At 39.5% G+C, this 18417-nt stretch overlaps 1 protein-coding gene across 2 annotated transcripts in view; it reads left to right on the top strand.

The window, feature by feature from the left end:
- The window catches only part of C4H4orf19 (chromosome 4 C4orf19 homolog), a 39366-nt gene that overhangs the window by 5935 nt on the left and 15014 nt on the right, over positions 1 to 18417 (top strand). Inside the window, exons 2-4 of one of the 2 annotated variants that reach the window (XM_009100003.4) lie at positions 12121 to 12170; positions 14481 to 14567; positions 17199 to 17253. The gene's annotated coding sequence lies outside the window, so the exon portion shown is untranslated. The remainder of the gene's footprint in view (positions 1 to 12120; positions 12171 to 14480; positions 14568 to 17198; positions 17254 to 18417) is intronic. The other variant, XM_030239640.2, reaches the window with a different exon arrangement.

Here is an 18417-nt window from a genome sequence, read left to right as displayed (position 1 = left end):
TAAAAATCTAACCAAGTGACTTTCTTGTCACAAGGCAAGGTGTCAGATTGACCAATAAATAAAGTTCCAACACAGGCAGCAGATATTTGCTTTATGACAGTGTGACCTGAGACACACCATTTACAGTCCCTGGAGCAAGGAGTTCTGCTGGAAATGTCAGCCTGGTGTACAGCATCGTGAACAACTCCACAGGCAGAACCTACTCCAGCAAATTAGACCTGATTGTGCAATCTTCATTGATAGTTTTGGTGAATATAGCCCATTCTTTTCCATAGGATTAAAGGAAGAAAAAAAAAATTACTAAGCTGTCTTGATGCCAGACAAACTAAGTCTTTTAAGGCAACTTTCCTATAGTTTTCAAGTATTGTTTTACTGAGAGACTAAAAAATGTTGCAAATGCAATCAAGATCAGCAATTCAATAATACTACAGAAATGCAGCTGTATTTCACTGCTATCTCACCATTATCACATTTTAGCAACATTTGGACCTTTTTCCTGCAGTGGTCAATACTTAGGATCTGCCTTGTTCTGAGAAATAGTTATTGTAATTATAATGTAAGAGCTCTTTGCTCTTGTTCATGGAATTGTTGTGTGCAATCATTCCCTTAGCCACCCATCATCACTCAATGTCTGTGAAGGAAATTGGTTTAAAATAACCAAATGGAAAAGTTCACCTGCACTCTAAAGAGCTCTAGATTAAATTGTCTCCATGCCTTACACTTTAAGTGATGTATTTAAAAGCAAAGAAAAGCCCATTGAATCAAAAAGAATTCATGTAAGAGAAAAAGTCATAAAAAGACCTTTATTGAAGTACTGTATCAGAGTCACTGCTTGAAATTTTTTGAGTGTGAGTTATAATTGTTTTGAGTATTTTTCTGTTTTAAAAGGTTTGTTATCCATTTCCACAGTCTTCTGTAACTATGCTTTTCTACTCTCTGACCAATCTTTATGTCAAATGTTCAGGAACAACGAGGTTTAAAAAAGCATCCTGATATTTTTTCCACACTTGTTATGTAAAAGTAGCCTTGTGTGGGAGAGCATCTTGAGCAGTGAATCTGGGGGAAAAGACACACCCTACTCCACCACCACCACCCCTCCCCGCCAAAAAGGTGAAAGAAAAATAAATGCATAAGGTGTTTTAATATCTTTCAGGCTGTCTGAGAGAAGACACAGATAAAATCTGACAAGGAAGCTGAATTACATAGCTTATACTGTTTTAGAAGGACTGTTAATTTTAGTGCAGATACTTGATTCTTCACAAGCATCCCCACAGGTGTCTAGGTCTAAGCAGTTCTAGATTACAGGCTGCAAGATTGTCTGACAAATACCAGGCACACCCCAGCCTCACCATTCACTGAAACACCTGATCACAAACAATTGCTGCCTCTAACGTGCCAGGCATTTATGTGAACTCTGGACCACCGAGACCTGACATAATTAACAATATTATTATTTTGCTCACAGAATAAACTAAATTTGCTCCCATAACCTGTAAAATTCTTCTTATGAGGAAAGCATCTTCTCCAGGTGTCGCAATGAAAGCTGTATAACGTCTCTGGATTTCATGTTATGATCCAATTAAAAAGTAACAAGAATAAGGAATAATGAAGAAAGTGACAAAATTATTTTTATCACTGTTACCATACAGGACAACTTAGTGAGGTTTGTTTTTTGAAATGAGCAAAATCATTTTGTTCTTTCCAACCTGACTCCTCTGAACCAAGTATATTGTTCTCCAGGTTCTGCTTTCATTTCTCAAAATCCATTATTCTGTGTATGCCTTAGCCCAAACATTGTGCCCTGTGCATATCTGTCTGATTCTCAGACCTGCTAAGAACTATGAATTTGGGCAGGTGGCCAAGCTGTTAATTCTTCATCTTCTGTTTCAGTCTTGCCAGGAAAATATAGGTTTTGTCTGAACAATGAATTTATAGCCTGTGCTTTGTGGGTCATACCTACTCCTTTGTAGGACTCACTTTGGGCTAGCAGAGACAAATCAAGGGTGTAACTCTGCAAACTCGAGCTATTTATAAACAGGTTTTGGTACCTTTTCCTTCTGTGTCCATTCCAATTTGAAAATCCAGTTATAACTTGAACTCTTACAACCACAGAAAATGCAATTTTTTCATGTATCCTCTATTCCTCTATAAATTTTCTTTGAAATAGAGAAACCAACATTGTCTCTTTTCCCTGTGGATTGTATTTGCCATCTAAGAAGTTAAATGTTCATATTTCCCCCAAATATGTTGATTCTTTAGCCTGTTAAACTGCCACATATGTTAAAATTGCCTCTGTCAAACAATTATGATGTTTGTAAACCACTGATTCTTCTTATGTTCTGAAATTCTTTTCCATTCTCTATATCATTCTAGCTTGATGTAAAAAAAAAGAGAAATGTGAAAAAAAAAAAAAAGCTTTACAAGGCCAGTACTTGAGATGAGCCCCAGGAGCATGGCTTATTGCCAGCCTGAGCTTTGCACTGCTGTAACAGCTGCATTAAATGAGTATTTGCTAGCATAAACTTAACCTGACTGAATTTCTCCAAAGTGCATTTAGGACAAAAAAATCCAGCAGTGGTATGCTCTGTGCTGCAGGGCTTGTATCCTTCAGTATCATGCCATGAAAGAGCCTGGATTTGTATGTTCTGCTCTTGACATGAAATGAAGTTAATAACAGACTGAGATGTCTTTGTTCAGTACAACAGAATTTCTTCCTGGCCTGTCCAATTCTATTGCATCTCCCATTCCTGCAGCCTGCACTATTGCTCTGTGCACAGAACTCACTGTGCAGTGCAGGGCTGGCTTGGTTCTGCAGCTCACCCAGAGACTGGCACAAACTCTCTAACCCAAGGACTGAGGCTGTTAAGAGCCTCCTGTTTTCTAGATCTGACCTTCTGCTTCCCAACCTCTACAAGTCTACTGCTACACTGCAGGATTTGTTCTTTATTCAGGTTGGTTTGGTTTTCCTCATCTCCATGGCATTCCCAGTAAGGAGCATAATATTCAAAGATACATTTAAAAAGCCTTTTGTGCTCCATACGGAGTTTCCTGAGTAAGGCTCTGGAAAAAAAAAAGTTCATTGCAAAAGAAACTACATTAGTAAATATACAACTGCCCAGGAAAAGTCATTCTCCTTCTTCCAAACAAAATGGAAAGGTTAACTCCACCAAGGCCTGCAGGTACTGGAGTCCTTCATCCCCAAAGCATCCTCTTCACACAGCTTTTGCAGCTCCTCTGACAGAAGGAAAATCAAGTTTAAATTGGCAAAGACCCTAGGCATTTATGCCAGGAAAATCCCACACAATTTGAAATTAATCAATAGCACAGAAACCCCCTCCCACCTACCACATGGAGCCCAGTCTCCAAAAATCTGCAGCCTCTCTCTAGGGTGGTATTTGAAATAAGCCTGTTTGCAGAACTAGCTTCACCCTCCTCCCATGCCACCTTCCCACACAGAGAGATCTTTTGATACTTTCCTCCCAAGGGAAAAATAGCCCACCTATGTGGAAAACAAAGGCTAGAAATGCCTGATTTGAGAAAATCTTCTCCTTACCGAGCCAATTCACTTTTCCCCCACTGAGAAACAATGTATTTTTAGTCCAGCAAAACACAACACAAATATGATTTATCCTTCATGCCAATAAACCTTTTTGAAAGACCTGGTAAGAAAGGCTTGCCTGAAACAGAGCCTGAGCTCTACCCTGCTTTTTCCAGGCCCTTCCTTTGCTTTCCAGGAGGCCTGAAGGTCTCCTTAAGGAAGCAAGACAGCAACTGATTACCCCAAAGCTTTCCATGAATGGCCTTTTGGAGCATCTGGGTGAGACACCTGCAAGGTATCACCTCCGAGGTGTTTCTTACTCACGGTGTACAATTACCCAGCTCCCACCCTGTTTTGGGGTTTTCCCAAGCAAGGAGGCTCCAGGTGCCTTGTCCCTGAGCTGCCATCAGGGGCTTGCAGCATTTCCTTGTTTGTGTTACAGCAGCATCTACAAGCACCACAAGGAATTAAGGTCTCACTGCTTTCCTTGCCCCAGACACACCTAATAACACACACCATGTTTAAACCATATTTAAACATTTACAGATTACCAGACTGTTCCAGATTGGATCCAGCCTTCCAACACAGCCTTACTTTAGGGAGAATAAGGAGGCACAACCCAATCTCATCTTGCTTATTGCTAAAAAATACATTATCCCTGAGAAATAAATGCTCTGGGTTTTAATCCCTTTGGGTTTAGGAGGCACATAATTGCAGGTATCTGAAATCCCACATGATGGGTGTCATCAGGAGGTTATTGCACAACCTGCGGTGACCCCTGCCTCACGTGGCTTTGGCAGCAGTGGGTTCCAGTTTCTGCATGGGCATGAGGTGGCTCAGAGCTCACCCAGAACAGCAGGGACTCTCCAAAGTCAAGGAAACACCAGGTTTGTGAGCTTTAGGTTGCTTTGAATGATGTAGCTGTCAAACTGCCTTGCTCAGACAGAAGGGATCTGCCAGTGGCACGCTGCTGTCAAGCCCAGTAACAGGACATAAGACAACTAAACAGATTTTGCTAGGCAGTGTCTCATGCATAAAAAAACTAATATCCCATACAGCTAGGCAGGGAATTGTGAATTGTTCTGCCATGAAATGGCACTTGACTGCAGCTGGAGCTGGACCAGAGCTGTGTCCCATGGACCCCTCCTGCAGTGCACACACATCTAGAATAGCACAGGGGACAGGCAAGCAGTGCCAGCAGGAAGCACAACCAGACTGCTGGGAGTTAGTCAGGCCTGTTAATCACAAAGCTGTCCTCCCCAATCATTGCTCCACCCAAAACACACTGCTAATTGCCCTCATATTAATGTTTGCCACCTGTTTCCTTCTTCTTAGGCTTTGTCTATGGAATAATTTCTCAAGTTTCCACACTTCTTTCACATTTGAAAAACTTTCTACTATCTGAAAAGGTAATAAATGAAAAAAATAAAACCAAAACCAAAACCTACCAACCAAACAAAAAACCCCAAACAACAGATCTTTCATTACGGCTTGAACTAGCCAAGCTTTGCTCCTTTTGCACAGCATCACATGCAGAGCGTTCCTTTCTAGAGGTAACAATAGTGAAGGGTTTTCTCCCTCTTCTCCCAGTTCAGGCTTTAGCAGTGCTGGTGCTTTAACTCCCTGTCACAAGTATAGATTTAGCAGATAAAGCCACAGGCTTGTTTTGCAAACTCCCATGTTAGTTTTTGGCTATTAAGCACCACCTGAATAAGGAACTGACTAACAAACACAACCTTTGTTACAGGAAGAAAGAAGGAAATCAGCAGAGAGCTGGCTCTCTGTCTCACCTCTGGGGAAAACCACTCCTCCCTGTTGCCAGGGGCCACTTCAGTGCTGCAGCCAGAGCCAGGGGTCACCTTAGAGACACCCTCAGCTCCAGCTGTCTCAGGGCAATGCAATGGTTTCTGCAGGTGGCAATGCCTCTGACCACAAGCTCTCACCTTATGAACTCAGGTTAAACTCTAGCCACAGCAGACTGCTGTTGTTTTCAGCACTTTTGTTCATTGTGAAGCTTCAAATTCACTTTTTCCTGTTGAATAGGTACAGCACAAGGAATAGGTGAGAGGAGAGCCAACCCTTAGCAGCAGTTCAGCACCACAGACATTTAATTGTGACAAGAAACTTCACAGCAAGTCATTCATAAGTCAATTTTGCAAGAACATTTTGATACAGAGAAAATAAAAGCATACACTTTGATTAAATTAAAGGATTTCAGGAGGTAATATGCCAGATAGCACAGTGTGAAAAGGCCTTCTTTCCTGTAAAGTACAAAAATATCCTATTCCTTCAGACCTCCTTCTCCTCACCTCATCACAATGAGATGGGTTGACTGAAACTTGGTCCGATAGCAGAAGGGTTAGGAGAGCACTGACTACATTTTTGTGCAGGTTTGTCTGTCCATCCCAGATGAAATGAATTCTGATGTCTTTTTGACATGAACGAGGCAGGGTTTGATAAAATCTAGCAGCTATCTGGGTCTCCATTAGTAACTCAACCACTTTCCTGTCTCTTCACCATCTCATCTTCCCAGCACTGTGATCCAAACTGGGACAGCAGCCCAGTTCTTTGGATATCAGACTGGGAAGGAACACAAAAACTAAGCTCTGATATTTTTTCCAGGGGCCCAATCTATTTCTAGATTAAGCTGCTTTAAATGCATAACCAATTCTGCTAACGGTGGGATGCGATGCACACGACTGAGTTTATAGGTGTTTAGTGAGAGCTTGTGCCACTTAGTGTATCACTGTGAGCAGTCAACACAAGGAGAATGATATAAATATAGAAGAGTGGGCTTATAATAATCTCTACTTCTAGTTTAAAAACTACATTTGCCCTGGACAGCAACAATGCTACTTCCCTTCTAAAAACTTTCATCTGCACAAATCAAAAAAGTTCTTTTAAAGTTTTTTTAGCTCAAATGAGCATACAGACTAGGCAAGCTTTAGGGAACATTTCCTGTATTTAAACTCTGTCAATTAACACTGCTGTACCTAAATCCCTTCCAAGCCATAACATGATTTTAACAAAACTAAATTGTATCAGTGTGGAAACCTGTAGCAGAAAGAGAAGAAATAGAAATTAGGTCAATCTAATTGAATTGCAGTAGCTTGTCTGAAAAACACCTTTGCTACCCAGTTTGAAAAGGCATTAGAAACCACATTAGGGAACTGTTTTCATTTTGAAATCTTCTTCATTACTGCCTGCTTTGCTGAAATGACTTTCAAAATCTTCATCTTTGCTACTCCTGCTTTGCTTACAGGACTCACTGCTGATGCCTCCTCCTGAGCTTTAATTTGTCTGGAGGATGAAAATAATGCCAACATTAACGCTAGAAATTTCAAACTGATGAGGAGACTCTAGCTTCAGCAGGATTTTATGTGCTTTTTGGACCCTTATGTGGACATTACATTTTAACAAAAAACTCCTATATTTCTCACCTAGAGGAGGTGCCCCGCCACAGTCTGGTCTCTGCACACACAGAAAGCAGAAGGAGAAAAGGGTAGAGCTATTGACTGCTTTGGCCATGGGGTTTTCTGGCCTTTGGGTACAGATTTACACCTCCCACACATGAGTTGGGGAACTTCGGGAAAGGCAGTAAGCACTGAGTAAGCCTCATATTAACATTTCACCTCACTGACACCTGCTCCAGTCCTGGCTCTCCAGGACCAAGTGCTCCTGCTGCTCTGATGCAGACACCAGAAATTTGTCAGCCAAACTCCCCTGTATGACAAACCCCACCCCACAGATGGAGTGACAGGAGTGCTCACACTGTGGGTGCAAGTATTTCATAACAAATAGTAACCCAAATATATGTGTCACTTTTAGCAAGGGTTGATTACACAAATTACTGATGTAAGGTGAGATAAGTAAATGTATGTCAGCTATAGAATAAGGACCCATCCATTTATTCCACTCTTCATCAGTGGAACAGTATCAGGATCATAATTCTGCAGCAAGACAAAACCTGGTTCCATCCTCTCAAGCCAAACTCACTTGCAAAAGGAGGATGCACTCTCCCAAAAGCAGGAGGAAGAAGCAGCAGCCACTGCAGTTCACTTATCTTTCTAGAGGAAAAAGAACTATTAAACATAGTACATTATTAAAAACTAAATTTGGTAGTGCAGGACTTTCTATACTGTAACTACAGGGAGTACAGGGAGTAGGATTTTATATATATATATATATATATATATATATATATATATATATATGTGTGTGTGTGTGTGTGTGTGTGTGTGTGTTTATATTTACATATTTATATATGTATGAATTTAACAAAAATTATGAGGAGAACCTGCTCCCAAGTCTGTTTCCTAGCACTGAGGGTTCAAAATGTCATCTGAAGCACCTCTGTTTCATATTGGCTCATTCTTAAATTGTGTCAGTATAATATTCACACAATTACAAATTATCATGAACAAGCCCCACTCTGAAATCTGAGCCCTAAAGGCTACATATGTTATCCAAATATATAACCAAACAAATTGAGATTCTTTCAACCACAAATTTAAGTAATTACGATTATTCCTAATGTTGCAACAGAAACATCATGTTCAACTAATTATAGCTCAGAACACTTTTCTACTACATCTTCTGGAAAAGAAATACCATTTTTCAAAGTCACTCAATTCTTATAGCCTTAAGCAAAAGACTTCAGCTAAATTTCTTACCTCTATTAGCACAATCTTTACTATTAAGCCATTTGTGTAAGTTAGTTTCTGACTGACTCTCTAATCTTCTGACTGACAGAATTATAGACATAATGTGTTTCCTCAAGGGATTTTTCTACTTACAGAGTCAATGTGCAAACTTCTCACTGTCTGAATTATAGCCCATGATTTAATGTCATACATTTCCACATCCTTAGAAACACGAAGGAGACCCTTTTTCTAGAGGTGGCTCCCCATGGCTTTTTGCCAACAAAAGTGCTTTTGACGGGGAATGACATTTCAGAAACCTTCCTTATTTTTGTAGCCAAGTTAGACCTTGCTTTGTGACCACTGCCTGGAAACAGTCAGAGATGGGGAGAAGCCTGAGTGATCCTGTTTACAGAAACAGGCCCTAAGCAAGATACCTGCAACCCAGATAAAAGCTGGCAAGACTAGCTAATCATAGGGATATATTTACATCAGGTAGTACGTGCCACATCAGACAGTTTTAATGAAAAAGGCAGAGGAAAGAGGCATCCACAGCACACACATCTCCCCTTCCCCTCCACCAGTAAATACATGATTTGTTTTAAGAATACAGACAACACAAGTTCCTCAGTAAGGGCAAGCGAAGAGAAGATTCCCAGCAGGTCTACAGAGAGGGCCTGAAGGTAGCAGAGCATCAGGGAAACATCAGGTCAGGCTTACAACACACCCTCGGCTCTGCCTAGCTCTAGGTCACCTCTTACTGCTTTACCCCAAGCATTACAGGCAGGCACTGATCCTCAGTGGTTTCCCCTACAGCACAAAGGCTGGAAACAAGCCTTTCCCCCAGGGCATCCCCAGGAAGCTCCTGGCAGATGTAGACACAGGTGAGATTGGCTCAGCTGGATAGAGCATGGTGCTAATACTGCCAGGGCTCCGGCTTCAATCCCTCTATGGGCCAGTCACTTCAAAATTGGACTCAATGAACCTTGGGGATCCCTTTCAACTCAGAATATTCCATGATTCTGTGAACAGCTAAACTCAGGATATGATGGTGGATAAGGCCTTGCCTTTAATTTGTCAGAGGCTTCAGCAGTCAGGTAATAAAACAATACAGAGCCAAGTTTAACACTCAAGTACAAGCAATTCACAGTCCAACCTCACCAAGTTTAAGGACCAAACAAGTTTCTTCCCCTTGAAGGAAGACCCAGTGCCACAGAGAAGACACAGTAGAACGCACAGCAATGATGTCTAGAGAGTAGTAAATTACAGTTCATATTAATACATGCTGCAAACTAGGTAAGAAGGAGTAGAAGAAATGCAGCTTCTTCTATATTCCCTAGACTGAAAACAGCCTTATCCACTAATGCAGATGGGATGATTATTTCCTTTTTCAATCCTCCCTACATAAGACCTCAGGGTGCACAAAACAGCCTTTACACAAAGCTGTGTTTGATGAAATCAGGATGATTAACTCTTTCTGCACTATAAAATCCTGTCAGATATAGCTGTAGTAATAACTTCCAAAAATATCAAAGTCTTCAATTGACCATATTATATATAGAAGAGAAAGGTAAAATATTTGATGCAAAATTAGATGAAAAAGTGTTCTCTTATAACAAACACAAAGACTAGTTGCTCAGTGCCTGGCATTCTTTGCGAGTATTTCCTGGAATTTCTGGTGTCAGTGTCAGTGCAACTATAAATGTATTTCAGTATTTAAAGTAGAAAAGGAAAAGCATTTTTTAATTTAAATTGTTCTTGGATACTTTTGGCAGAAATTTTTAAAAAACAAGGATTGTGGAGGATATGTCACAGGATATGAGCAGCATAGGGAAAGGAAGAGAGATTTGAGGATTTTGCCAGATTGAAATGTTCAGTGTCTTGCACTCCTAAACTTACTCCAAATCTTAACTTCCATGTAAATATTCATAAATGCATTCACCACAGGTCTGGCAATGTTGTTATGAATTTTAGAGGCCCCAGAAACATCCTTGCCTAGAAGACTCTCTGAGCAACAATAAAAACAAGAAAATAGCAAGAACAGATACTTTTAGTACAACATCACATGGTTCCAGCAATCATAGGAGGGTGAATGCCATTCTGCACCTATAGTTTTCAGAATGCTTTCTCACTTGTAGGCAACACAGGGCATAGGGCATATAAACCAACATTCAACCATTTTTTTCAGTATTTTCAAGCTTATTTTTCAGTATTTGAATAAAGAACCACTATTTTCCAACTTACTTGGAGATTATCACCACATCTCAGACGTCCACAATAACCAAAAGTCCCATCCATTTAGAGGAGCTGCAATAATGTTTTTAATAACTCCCTCTTACAAAAAAAAGGCAACTTTTCTTAGTACACATTTTTCAGGTCCTCTAGATACCAATACAGAGAAATCCTACACGTTGCAGACTAAAAGGAAAGTGTTGCCATCTTGTTACATAAGGTCATAAATAAGGGGGAAACATTCAGCCAGGTCAAAAAGGGCACTAGCCCAGGAGCAAACAAAATTCCTCCTGCAGCATATCGAGTCTGGGCAGCTGCCATCCATAAATTTATTACCAAAGGAAAGAGTATAATGAGTTTCTATAGAAAAAACCTAAACACTGTCCAGCATCACAACAGTGAACATGACAAAATCAAATTTAACTTTTAACAAGTTAAATGTTCTAGGAGAATGTAAGTCTTCAGACACAAGAGACTTAAAGCCATGATTGATGTGATGTAAATGTTATGTTATTCCAGCTCCTCAGAATACCAGGGGGGTTTGCACAATTCCTTCTGAGGTACCTGGTGCTGACTACAGCACTGAACTGGGGTCTGATCCAGCCTCACAGTTTCTGTGTCTCTTTGCACTTAATAAGGAAGAACTAAAAATATAATAAAAACCAAACAATGCAGAGACATTCCTGGTGATCCATTGTAGAGACAGCTTTTTAAAGAAAGAGATTATCCTTTTATTTTTTTAACCAGAATGGCAGAATAAATCCACTTGGTACTTTTCTCATATAATAATTAAATTCCCAGCCATGGCAAACAGACAAACTCGCTCTTTCTGTTTTCCCCCGGAGTTTTCTGCAGCAGCCATTACTAATGCCTTTGTGAAGCAGAAGTCGGCTGGAACCAAGAAAACAGGAGCTAACCTGCTGATCCTCTGATCTGGGTGTCCAAAGAATGAGGATTTGTTGCAGTCATTGCTTTGCCACCTGCCTGAGGCATTCAACTGTATCCAGCACAATGATGCTGGAAAGCATTCAGGAGTAAATACACAAGAACATTTGTATGTTTACAGCATCTGTGAAAGGCGAGGGTAGGGTGATTTCTCTACTGTGTGTTTCCAGAGCAAGTCAAACCCATTAATTAAATTCATGCTCTTGTCCTGCTTCAAAAGTAAAAACAGAGATGATTAATGGGCACTGACAGCTGCAGGAACCAGTTTTGCTCACTCCCTCTCATTAATTAATTTTGAAGCATCTGGATAGGTCAATTTCTCAGATTCTAAACATACAAAAGGCTGCACATCCTCACTTTCTGCAAAGAAAGAAAAATACCTGTTCCATGCAGAGAGCTGTCTGTCATGTTTCTCAGGGCTGGCTGAATAGTGTCTACTGAAATTGTGTACCTCAGCATCCCTGTGCCTGCCCAATCAACTTGTAGGATAAAGCTGTAAGAGGTCCCAATCACAAAAAAACATTTCTTATCCAGTAATTATTTTACTTGTCCTAACAACAAAAACTCTAAAATGAGAAAGTAGCACCTGTAAAACAGTGTAATAATCTACAAAACAAAACAAAAAAATTATTTAATAACAGATCCAGGGAAAGTGCCACAAACACTCCCTTCTAGAGGGAATATCGATGTCTCTATATTGCACATAATGATACATGCAAATATAAAAATACAGCACTACACCAAGGTGTTTATTTTTTCTTCTAGGTTCTTTAAACAGGAGGCAGATTGCTAGCATTTGGGGCTGAAAGCTGGAGGTAAGCAATCAGAAGACATTTAACATACAAGCTAGGAACAGGAAATTGTTACAGAAGTGGAAAATTTTGGGTACCGAACTTTCACCCTCAGCTCCTGCAAGATTTTTACTAATAAAGAACTATATAAACATAGACAGATTATATTGGCATTGCATTACCTGCCCAGCAGAGCCATATGCTGCTTCTGCAGATATGGCCAAAAGGATCAAAGCTTCCCATGCATTAATGAGCTAAACCTGGGTGTTGCATGTCTCATATCATGCTGTAGACTTATATTGGCCTATATTGACAGAGTGAAGGGCTGGGCAGAACTCTGGATCTGTCTCTTTCCATCAATTATTTTATGATTCTGTACAACACTTTATAAAACATAAGGCAAATTTATTGTGTTGTGATTCATAGCCCAGACAGCAGAAAGCTGCCAGGAACAAGGATACTGCCCTCTAAAGCAGCTCATGATCACTAGTTACCAGGAAGAAATAAAAAGTATCCAGCATGGACTATAAAAGTGGTGGAGCAAAGAGAGCATAAAACTCTTTCTGCCAGTGACCCAAAGGGGCCTCACTAACAGATGACTGTGACTAAGAATCTCTATCTAGACATGAATGGGCACATGATACTGGGTTACAGAACCAACAGACATCACTACCCCAAGGTGCTTTAGCTAATAGAAAGATAGTAATTCTCCAGAAAACTCTTGTACAACTGGCAAGACCACAGAGCTCTTCCAAATAGCCTATTTTCAGCTGTGGATCAAGATCTCTCCTTTTGTCAGCTCGTTTTTACCACTCAGGAAACAACTTGTGACTTTTCAGTTACTCATGAGGTGCTTCAGGAATCAAGGAGATCTGTCAGATTTCAAAGAATTGTCAAACAGTGTTCACTAAATGTTAACTGGTGCATAGCATCTTACCTGCTTACATTCTTCATGTTGTTGGTGACAGTTTGATATTTACAAGGAGCAATGTGATGACTGAATTCAAGAGCTGACATACTGATATATATAAAAAAATTAAATTCAAGAAAGTTTGACAGAATAAATAACCTCAACATGATTATAATGTATATGTACTTTTTGTAAAGAAAACTGATTATTCACTTCTCTTCCTCCTCAATTCCTTCAGTGAACCAAGACCCAAGACAACTGTAGTTACCTACATTTCCTTCTTCTCATCCCTACAGAGTCCAAGAGAGAAGTGTGCAGTTTGACATAGTGGGAAGAATATTTCTTCACTCCATTCATAGAAACAATTCAGGATTTTCAAATTCAGCTTCAATTTCACAAAACTGCTCCTTTTCCTAAACTTAGAACAGAATCTTAAAGGCTTTGAATCCACTCCTAGCAAGGTTAATCAGAGTTGTACCATCAAAATGCAGTGAGAGCACATTAATACAACCATGCATAAACAATAATAGTGAAACACATGGGCACAATCACAGAGAATGCATGGAAAACAGAGGTTTGTTCCACTGAAAATTAAATTGCAATGAAGAATTGAACTCATCAAAAAGAACTCCCAGAAAAGCTACTGAGCAGACATTGCAGCAGAGAAAATATCTGAATGGTACAAAAAGCACAAGGGCCAAGGTTGTTAGAGAAGGGAAGGAAACTATGAGGGAAATGCAAACCTCAGGGCATTAGAATTAAATGAGCAATTAAAACCACTATAGATAGCTAAGCATTTGGTGAAACTCTTGGGGACAGCATAGAATTCTGACACTTTTTATGGACAAAGGAAAACACCTAGTGCCTACAACCAAGTCATCTTCAGCTCAGCTTGGAAGACCAAGTTATGATTTCCAGAAAGAGTTAAGCCCTGTGCTGTCTGAGTTAAACTATGTTAGTTCTCTTTGATCCTTAGGGTGAGGGAGACCTTTCTTACCAAAAGCACTCATCAACTTCCCACACTGAACGAAGAGAGGCTCTCTGTGGTGCTTGAAAGCTCCAAGGTGGGAGCTCCTAATGGAGCATGACCATAGGTGGATCATAGGACAACTGTCCAGCCTGCTCAGATAATGCAGCACCTCATGCACCTTTCCAGTGGAGGACAAACACAACTTTTAAAACCAAAAGCCTAGAAAGAGATTCAAGAGCAGCACAAGAAGGTGATCAAATAACCTGGGTCAAAAAGGTTAATTTTGTTCAGCATGAAACACACCCAGGATCTGAATTATACCTACGGTCTATGTCAAAGCAGGTTTAAATAATTTCATTTTCATTTTGGTCTTAGACTTTGAGATAGCAACTAAATGAAATGGAAAATAGTAATATGAGCTTCTGAGAGCCTAAAGATTTTGTTTCAATTCCAGGTTATTTTGGAATGTGAAAGCTCCTTGCTGCTTGGATCCATGACAACCATGTAGACACCCTTCACTTTAACAATCTACCCCAGCATGGTAAGCCATATTCCAAAGACTGAGTCTCACTGGTGATTGTGTTTGCAATAGCTGGAGTGACTGGGTGTAGAAGGTTCCATGCTCATGGAGAACCAGAAATATAAAAACTATTAAACAACATAAGCAAGAAGCAAGCAGGATATGGCAACATACCTTGATTTATGAACGCTGTTTTACACACCAGACAAGTATTAAGTTTCCCAGAATATCTCAGAAAGGATGTTGCTAAGCAAAGATGATGGTAAAAAGAGTACTTAAATAAGATGTCTGAATGCAATTTATAGGACTAACTCCAAACTATTACCAGCAAGCAGAAAAGGAAAAAGGTCCAAATACAATGAAAAAAAAAGATACTTCAGACTCAAGTTTAAGAACAAATATAGAACATTTTGTCTACTTTTTGGTCAAGAGCCAATTATACACACATCAGACAGAAGCTGACAACCAAACCAGTTATCAATGGATGTGATATAAGGAGTGTGCTGACAATTTATCAACAGCTGTGACTCCCAGCAGCTCTCCTTTTTGGCATTTTCATTTTACATTTCTACAGAATTATAGGAATTTCCTTGAGGATTCAAAATAAACAAACAAAATCCAATAATAAATTAAAGAAAAATCCTATAGCTAACCTACTACTTCAGAATTTGTTAAACAGACAAAAGGAATTTACAGCAGTTAAGAATGCACTTGAAAGTTTAGTTAAACAAGCTACCTGCATCCTTTCATAACTGGACCATGGATTTTATTTTTCATTTCTTTTCACTGTATGCATAAATGTTTAGGCCATGGCTTACACAAAACAAATAAGGACGTCAAGACAGAATTATACTGCAAGTAAGATTGTTAGAGATCTGAACAAAAATTAAAAGGAGGAATCTTGCAACTAATGAACTAATAATGATACCTATATTTAAAAATAAAATAGAATGCAAAAAGGACATAAAATGACCATAGTAAAAGGTTGCATAAAAACAGGAACACACCATGACTCATTCTTCATAAGCTTTATTATTCACTTCACATAAAGTACTGATCACACCTTCAACAGATGCACAAAAACATTCAACCCTTTGCAAGTGTATAGTAAGATTGAATAGGGCTATAAATCTTCAAAGTGCAGCAGAAACATTAAGCTGTGAGAAGGATATGAAATGGGGACATACAGGACAGCTTAAGTGACTTGCTCTGAGGGCAGCAGAGCAATGCAGTGAACCGAGGCTGAATGAATCCCAGGTTCTCCTTAGCAACGAGCCACATCAGATACCCAGGCTACTTAAATTTGCATTTGGGTTTCAATCATAGTTCAGGCTTTTAATAGAAAGTCTTCTAAATGTCACCTGTGGGTCAAACACCATGCAATGTTGTCCACTTGAATCTGTGGGCAAACAGCAGCCATGAAACCACACATACAGCCAGGGGTGCTTTCAAACCTGGAAGCTAGATATTGACATTTTATAAGAACTTGTAAGAGTTTACCCATAAATTATGAAAACTATAACTGCAAAGAGTATGTATGCAATGAGAGCATAGCAAAGAGGGCAGCAGCAGCAGCAATGACCATGTTGCTGGCACTGTCCTTGTTGCCTTGTACTTTCCCTCCCCAGCCCCATTGCACAGGGGTGCTGAATTCAGGAACAAACTACCCCAGCTTAGATCCTAGGAGTGTTCTGCTGAAAGGGTTCTCAAGGACAACAACAATTTCACTCTCTTACAAGAAAAGCCTTGCAGGTTTCAAGAATGGTGCAAGCATAACTCTGTGTGGATTTGTGGTTTGTAATGTAAGCTACACTGAGATTTTTCAAGTTATCACTCACGCAGGGAGATCCTGAGAATGAAAGAAAGCACATGGCCCTACTTCTAAAACCCACAGCAAAATATATTGCTGTTTCACAGGAATGAACTTGACTTGGTGATTCATGGTCATTATAGGCTTGCATGCAGGCACAAATCCTCATGGGCTTGCATTTGACTCGCTACAAGAAATACTGAAAATATTTGTATTTTTAAAGGAGGAAAAGCATCTGCATTGCAGTATTGTTATACTCTAATTCTACAATTATCCCATTAATTAATTTATCTTTTTAGAAATTCTTAATACAAAACACTATGCTGAGCTTTCCTTTTAGCTGGAGCACATCTGAAAGAACAGATTTACCAATATCTAGAATATTATTGCAATGCCAGAGGCATTTAAGTATCAAAGTTTGTGAAAATCTGAAGGGTGAAATTCTGACAAGCACACATGAAGTTTTAATGGATACTATAAATATCCTGGCTCCCAGAAAGAAAAAAAGAAAACACATAGGAAAGAAAGTTCCATATTACTGCATATTTGAAAGTTTTCTAATTTTACTGTTGTTGTTTAAACACTTCACATGAGTCCTAATCCACTGTAGCAAAGCTCATGCTCACTTTAAGCAGGTTAGCATTCCAGTTCAGCTCAAGGGGATGAGCATACTACTCAAGTGATTTATTTGATCACTGTCTAAATTTAAAATTCACAATGATACCAAGAGGAGGTTGTTCTATTTCCACATTGTTTGCAGTAGACAGTTAATGCCTCAGAGGTTCCTTCTTACTTTTGTGTGCACGTGAAGAAACCACTTGCAAAGTGTTTTACTCTTGCAGGACCAAGACATTTAAAACAAATCTTCCAAGCAGTCAATGGAGTACAATTGGAAAGGTAGGATTTTTTTTTTTTTCTCCTTGTGTATATTTAAAAATTACTGGCCATTCACTGTTGTAACTTCAGCATTCCACAAAATAAACCATCTCTCCCTACAATACCCCAAAGTATTTTCTAATGCCAACACTCAGCTGCTACAAGCACTAGTGACAGAACAGAACTGTGCTTCTTTCCAGCCCGTAAGTTTCCTGATGTAGCAAATAAAAGCTTGTCAATTTCCACTCTGAAGTTTATAAAAAAGACACTGTAAAGAAGAAATACAGGAATAAAAAACTGAACCAAAGACAGTTAACACAGGTGAAAAATGGCAAGAGAAAATGTGAAAATGCAGACAAATGGTATGGAAAGAACACAAAGAATGGAAGGCAAACAGAGGAAGGAGGGGGATTTGGGAAAATAGGACTAATTGGAGAACATAAGGATTAATTTGGTTTGAGAGGGCGAGCACACTGACTTCTAACAGCTTCCCTATAAAAAGCTGCAGGTTATGCCATCAAATGGTCAAAGACAAAAGCACAACTTCCTGACATTTTTAAGAAATCTACTTGGTCAATGTGCTGGATTTTGAGGGGATTTTGTTTTGTTTGGGGATTTTTGGTGCTGGTTTCTTTTTTATGGGGGCAAGAGCATAGTTTTTGCTGGCTTGGGTTTTTTTACTTTTGCTTTTACAAAAGAGAATCATTGACTCATTCTAACTACTTATGGTTTATCCAATTTTCTTGGTATTAAGAGAGGCTGATGTTCTGAGCACAACAACAATACCACCACAATACCTGCCACTAGCAATATTTCATATGATATAAACAAATCAGAAGCATCTGAAATATTCAGGACAAGATGATTTTTGGGCACACGAAGCTACAGCTGAATACCAGAGCTGAGATCACATATCCTGCCTGGCCTAAATCCTGCCCAAACACATATACACAGCACACTCCAATCCTGTATTTGAAGCAATCTCCATGGACATCCAAGTCTATTTTCAGAATATTGCTCCCTGAAGTAAAAATATATGGCACACTTAAAGGATAAAGGCCTGCTAAACTCCAGCAGAGTCTCTTCATACCCTCTTCCAAAGACTCAACCGAGAACAAAACAATCAAATAAAGAAGCACTGAGTCTTTCCATAGAACTGCTGTACAACCAAGAGTTTTTGATAAG

The sequence above is a fragment of the Serinus canaria genome, chromosome 4 (assembly GCF_022539315.1).
Source record: "Serinus canaria isolate serCan28SL12 chromosome 4, serCan2020, whole genome shotgun sequence".
Classification (NCBI taxonomy): Eukaryota; Metazoa; Chordata; class Aves; order Passeriformes; family Fringillidae; genus Serinus; species Serinus canaria.
This window is presented reverse-complemented; position numbering and strand designations above follow the sequence as displayed.